General features: G+C 41.2%; 1 long non-coding RNA gene across 1 annotated transcript; it reads right to left on the bottom strand.

Annotated features, from left to right (window-relative positions):
- Positions 1 to 5,339: 5,339 nt before the first annotated feature.
- Positions 5,340 to 6,509, bottom strand: LOC139187969 (uncharacterized). The gene is made up of 3 exons (XR_011571013.1): positions 6,372 to 6,509; positions 6,059 to 6,196; positions 5,340 to 5,440 (listed from the first exon to the last, which is right to left on the bottom strand). It is a non-coding gene; the product is annotated as an uncharacterized lncRNA (long non-coding RNA).
- Positions 6,510 to 7,074: the final 565 nt, after the last annotated feature.

Below are 7,074 nucleotides of genomic sequence, written 5' to 3'. Positions count from 1 at the left end.
TGAAGTTTGTGGCAACCCACAAACAACACTGCTAGAAAAGGCAGAGACAGTGAGAAGATGGTGGTGTTGAACACCCGAGCTGGTGGGACCACCGGAACTCTACACACCATCTCGAAGTACCGCAACAAATCGCAGTTTTGAAGCGGCTGCAGATTGGAGCAGAGATGAACAAGGGGAGAAAAGGGAGAAGCATCGGAAGAAGCAAAAAGAAAAGAAGAAGAAAAAGAAGTAGAGAAGAAAGAGGAACGGGCAAAGAAGGGAAAATGAGAAGAAAACAGGATGAGGAAGGGATAAAGGGCGAACGACTCCAACCGAGGCCAGAGTCGGCGCCGGAGAAGGTGGGCAAGAGGAAGACCCTCACCAAAACGGGGGGGGGGGAGAAGCTCTCACAGAAGGAGAGAAGGTCTCTCACAGAGGAGAGAGTGTTCCAGAACTTCTAAAATAGTTTTTCAAGTATGTGTTGGTTTGTTTTAGCAGGTATATTGGTATCAATTAACATATTATAAATGTAGAATGTTGAAGAATTTCGCCATGCGTCACGAATTAGATGGCAGACACAATTCTTATTAGTCCTCTGCACTACTTTTATGCAGTTGAAGACTATCTTACATTTTAAATGAAAATTGGCTGGCTCTGGCAACCTTCTTCGAAGGAGAAGTCCCCCATCCTGTAGTTGTGATCGTTCTCACCAGGTTCTTGCTTCGGCTCCAGTCCCTAAAGTGGTTCGTTCTGGTCGCAGTCGAGAGGCTTTTTCCTTTATCTCTAATGGAATCTTACGTAAATCCAGAGCTAATAGAAAGCTCTGGAAAAAATAAAATCTACGATAGTTAACAAGTATCTATCATCCACAAAAAGAGTTTTTTTTTTTTGGGGAAATTACACAAAACTACCTCAACTATAGGTCGAATCACAATCTCATACCTCACATTTTAAAATTACAATGTCATACTTCAACTTATGAATTCATTGCAATGTCAGACCTTCGTTATATTTTCTGTCAATTTGGTTGTTAAATGATAATGTAGTAGGAGCGGGTGTGACAGCCCGTCCCGAAAAATAATCTATTTTGTCTTTGATTACGTGGAATGACGATTTTTCCCTTGAACGTTAAGTTGTGATGGTGTGTTTGAACATAGGTTTTCGATCAATCCATTCTCTTCCTAACTTTTTGGGCCCAATTGGAACTTAAATTTTTATTTGGTTGCCCAAACCTGGACCACACACACACCCACACAAACCCGTTGACCTCTCTCTCAGATTTTTCTTCCATTTCCGTACAACTGTACGGACAACCTCTCAACCAACTTCATCACTCACGGATCGAAGTTATGGAAGTCGTTTTCATGCTCCTTGCAAGCTTAGGAGTCGAGCTAGAGCTTTGGTTAGACGTGAGGACTTCAGAAAACCCAAGAACCATAATCTCCAGTGAGGTGCACTGTGACTCCGTTGTGATCGCGGAGGTTTCATTGAGTTCTAAGGTCACAGAAGGCCTTAAAACTTCTTCACGAAGCTTATAGAAGAATTTTGGAGTGATTTGGACGTCGGGATACTCGAGTTCATCGAGTTGCAAAGGTGGCCGGATTATCGAGATTTTTCCGACCAGATTCCGTTGGTTTTAGGACCCCCAAAGTGGTAAGGATGTGTTCTTCTCGTCCTAAGCTTCAAATTGGTACAAATTTTATGAATTTTGGTTGAGAAATGGATGAGATATTAAGGTTTGAAATTTTTCCAGAAACCGGCAATAGCAGTGGTGGTCGACGTCGGACTCCGGCGATCCAACAAAGAAGGAGGAGAATATTCCGTCAAAGTTGATGGAATATGCTAATGGTGTCAGGTAAAAATAACGGTATATTCCATTATTTAACGGAATATTCCCAAACGCAGTTAGGGATTCCGTCCAGCGTGGGATTGGAATATTCCCAAACTCAATTGTGGTCGTGCCTTGGTTGGAGCGTGGGATTGGAAATTTTTTCTAAAAATATGGGGATGTTCGTGGGGTTAAGTAAGCCATGATGGTATATTCAAATACCCCAATTGAGCAACATATGAGAAGTTATTACCTAGTTTTGGTTATGTACCTTAAAATAATGTTTAAATAGTTGTTTCGCATATAGGTGAGACATATCCAGAGGACGAGCACAGTCAAGCGGGACTCTGGGGCTACAGCCCTTCCACATATCAGTGAGTGGGCTTTTGGTTTTTAGTATATATATACTTGGTATTTTTCCCATAAACTTTAATTAAATGGTTTTATATGTTGAATTGCCATGTCAAATGCTCTCAATGTTTAATTGTGCATTAGTATGGTTATATATATTGTTGCTCGATGTTGCGGACGCTCAGGTAAGCTTTAGGTGAATATATTAATGGTGAGTAATTGTGTTGAGATGCATTTAGAGATTGTTATCCTGCACCCCGGTATTAGTGCTCCGCCCGAGGACAGGGCCTAGCCTTCACGTGATCGTTCACCTCCCATACCACACGCTCACCTTGGATCCAAGGCAGGTGCCAGCCTGTTGTACATACCACTTAAGGTGGTTTCGACTCGTAGGTGACTTGGAATACTTCGCACAACCTTCATGTGACCGTAGCACTTGAGCGTATTTATTTACACCCAGCCTATCGTACAGACCATTTTAGGTGGTTCCGACTCGTAGGTGACTTGTGATACTTCGCACAGCCTTCACATGACCGTAGCACTTGAGCGTATTTATTTACACCCACCCTGTCGTACAGACTACTTTAGGTGGTTTCGACTTGTGTGTAGAGAACTAGTTGATGAGTTCTAGATCCAGCTGTATAGGTTACGTTAGGTGACTCCAGCTGACGTACCATCTCATATTGATTTATTTCACCTGACTTACTTATTTCCTTGCTAAGATATTTGACATGGCATGATTATGGATTTGCTATCTTAAACAGGGTTTTGAGATATATTTATATGCATGCTATTTTTCTGGGAATTATACAGGTTTTACGGCAAGGGGTTACTACTTTTGATAAGTGAAATGGTTTTGAAAAGCTTTGTTTTTTCCCACTCACACCTTCTGTTTTGCGCCCCTCCAGGTTCTAGTTAGGAGTGCTTGTTGGTGGCTTACAAGGAATTCACGGTAGCTCTGACAGATTATCACTAATGTAGGACCATTTTTGGTATTGTATAATTAATATTCGTCATGCTCGACTGCATTTAGGCTACTTATGCTCTGATAATGTGCAATTATACCTAAACACCATATCTGCACTTAGGTTTCCTTAATGTAAATTAGTTAGCTTGGTTTTTTATTCATTCACCTTCCTTTACATCCTTATCATTTCCGCAATGCGCACATGGCTACGTCACCCTCATGTGACGGCCAGCATGCCTCGATTTAGGTCGGGGTGTGTCAGCGAGGCCCACTCCTTTGTCAACTGAAATAAAATAATAATTAATTATTGATAAATTAATAATTTTTTAGTTAATAACTATGGGTCGAATCACAATCTCATACCTCATGTATTAATAAATTATTAATTTTTTATTTAATAATTAAAAAAAATCTCTCACTTTTCTCCTTAGATTGCCGATCTTCATCTTTTCCCTAGATTTCTGATCGTCTCTCCTCCATCACTCCCTCCCCTTGCTCCCTCATCTTTGTACCCTCCTATCCCAAACCTAATCCTACTCTGACTCGCAACATCCTTCTTTTTCCCCCCTTCCCGACCCTAAACTTCAATCACCAACTCCCAGCCTCGATAAATTACTTGAGCCTAGCGTTGACCCTTTGTCACCCATAAGCCCAAAAAGGCTTTCCTACAGAAACGATCCTGATCTCTTCTTTACCCTATTCAACCCTAGCAACAACGTCAGAATGGGAGACACCGAAGCCGCCAGCTCCACTGTCCCTGATGCGAATGCAGACAATTTCTTCATAGTCACGCAAGTCGAACTCTCAAACTCTGCCTACTGAATTCAAAGCTTCTATCATCTTTTGAACTACATAAGTTTCAAACAATCAGAAATCATCAAACTCCCCTCCAGAAAGCATCAAATTTCATAAATGATGTCAAATTTGTATCGAAATATAATACTAAAACCCAAAACCCAAACTTAAAAGCCAAAATTAAAATTCATAAATAAATTTTGAAAACCCATACGGCACCTACCCTGAGATTAGTCCAAACAAAATACAATTTCCAGTATCCAAAAATATAAATATTAAAAACCATAACCCAAACTTAAAAGCCAAACCTAAAACAAAATATACAACCCTAATGGGTCAAGAACAAATGGAACTCCAAAACTGCCGGGCCAATTTTACACGGAGCCGCATGATTAAAGGGCCAGATACACGAAACCTTCATTTGAACGCCCAAGCAGGCCTAGGCGCTAGATGACACACCCCGTCCCGAAGGATGGCATGCTGGCCGTCACGTGAGAGTGACGTAACCATTTACACAGTTCGGAAGCTTTAAAAATACAATTACTAAGATGAAACACCCGAGGGTGAGTCATACTTTTGTGAATTCTGTCAGAACACCGTTGGATTCCTCGTGGCCACCAAAGCTCTGCTATCTAGAACCTGGAGGGGCGCAAAACAAAATTGAGTGGGTCAGTAAAACAAAGTTTTTCGAAAAACATTTCATTTAAAATATTTCTAACCCCTCACTGTAAAACCTGTATACTTTCCCAGAAAATAACATAATAGCATATACCTTCAAATATCTCAAATCATCAATCTTTATCAAAACCAAAAAGTATGCCATGCTATAATGTCAAAAACAGAATATGGATGCATCAATGTAACAGGTGAAATAAGGAATCAACCGGAGACCCTGCAGTTGGTCCTGTACGGTTGATTCTATAGCTCAATATCCAATCCAACCGGAGTCACCACGGTGACCTGTACGGCGCTACTCTGCACATAAGTCGGAACTACCTGAAGTAGTCTGTACGACAAGAATGGTGTAATAATACGCTTTAGTGATTCTCTCATCAATCATCTGTGCACATAATCTAAGGTCACCTACCAGTCGGAACCACCTCTAGTGGTCTGTACGACTAGCATGTCGGAACCCTCTATCGGTCTGTACGACATGCACCTACTTAGATCCAAGGTGAGCGTGCGGTGCGGTGAATAATATAAGCACTAACACCAGGGGTGCAGGTTATGAGCTCTCAACACAATTCACATCATCAATGATTCACATGAATAACATAAAACTCACCTGATACTCACATGTGCATCCACAACACCAATTCACATATATATATGCATCAATTATCAATTCATATATTTCATAATATGCATGCATGGCATTTTAAAACGTACTTTCATTTAAACTCAATTTCTGGGAAAAATATCAATAATATATAGGTATAAATAGAAATACTGCCCACTCACCTGGAGTTCGCCTAACAACTCCCTAGCACAACACATCAAGGCGTCATGACGATCGGCGCCTAGAACAATAATCAAATCCAACCTTAGAAATCATATCGATAGAATATATAACTTATATAAAACACGTCACTACGTAGTTCGATCTGGAAGATCTGCATCTCATATTTCAAATCTATAACTTCCAGATGTCCACAATATACCTCTAGGACAACATCCTAAAATTTCATTACCATCCAACGGTCGGATCTCCGTCAATTTCCAAAACCAAGTGACGGTTAACATTCTATTTTATGAACTTACAACTCCAATTCCGAAAGATCCTTAAATCAGATTCCTGATCCTTAAGTTCCTATAATCCTCAAATATTACGTATTACAACGTATCAAAGTTTGGTGACGATCCGACGGTTGGATCATCGATTCACCTTTTGGCCTAACCACGAATCGTAACGAACTTAGGTCCAATTACTCAATTTACGTCCATCAATTATCAAAACTGAACCTAGAACCGTAAACACATGCTAAGAATGACATTGGCGGGCCATTGGCCACGCGCCGCCGCACGGGCCGTCGCGGGTGGCGGTCGGCCGCCCCGGCTCGCCGGAAAATCCAACTATTTCAAACAATTCTCAAAAAATACAGAATTGAATATCTCAATGAGTATAGTAAACTTTATACCTGAGGCCAAGGCCAATTTGGCCTGGAAACACTTCAATTTCACCAAAATCCGTGCGGAACCCTAGAATTGGGTGAGTTCCAATTCGTCTTCAAATCAACTCCGTCGTCCCAACCAATGCTTGGGCTTTGTTCTAGGTCCTAAGGGAATGCTAAAGGTGTTAGTAATTGAAAGAAAACATTCAAGATTTGAAGAATTTGAACAAGAAAGTCGCGGCACCCACGGGTGCGTTCTTCACCAATTCACCATCAAATTTCATGATTTTTAGGGTGAAACATGAAGAGGGAAGGCCTAGGTGTTGATTGGAAGTGGTACCTTGATCCAATTTGTGAGAATTCCGGTGAAAATCGTCAGAATTTGGGTGTGGGTGTCGCAGGTCGAAACGGGTCGCGGGTGAAGACCTATTTTTCTTCATTCTCTCCTCCGCTTCTAGCCCTCTCTCCTTTCCTCCTTTCTCTGTTCCGATTGGGCGGTCTCCTCTGTCTCTTCTCCCTATTCGCCAGCACTCTTTCCTTTCTCTCCCGGAGCTTTTGCTCTCTCTTCCTCTGGTTGGGCAGTTTTGCCCAATCTCTTCTTCTTCTTCTTCTTCTTACACACACACACACACAAACCTTCTTTCTTCTCATCCCAGCCATCCATTTATTTCTTCATTAAATATGGGCCGTCCACTTTCATAAAAGAAATTCCAGATTTTACTAAATTATAATTCCTAAAATGCCCAAATTTCAAACGTTAATAAATTCTTCGATATAACTCCAAATCACGCACCGTCTACGCCCACGCGTCCGTAGCGATGAGTACTATGAGGATATGTCAAGAAAATAAATCTTAGATGGCACGATACAACGATTAACCTCGAATAATGCGCGTTCCTCAAATGGCATTTTTGTAAAATCCTTTATTAAAACTTTAAAACTCTTAAAATCAGGAACGGGCTGTCACACTGGAAGTGGAAACGAGCCACACAGAAAAGGCTCACAAAATGCATAGCTGGCCTAAGGCACAAACCCAGCACCAA

Source organism: Malus domestica, chromosome 09 (genome assembly GCF_042453785.1).
Source record: "Malus domestica chromosome 09, GDT2T_hap1".
Classification (NCBI taxonomy): domain Eukaryota; kingdom Viridiplantae; phylum Streptophyta; class Magnoliopsida; order Rosales; family Rosaceae; genus Malus; species Malus domestica.
The sequence above is the reverse complement of the archived record's forward strand: the minus strand, read 5'-3'. Positions and strand labels throughout refer to the sequence as shown.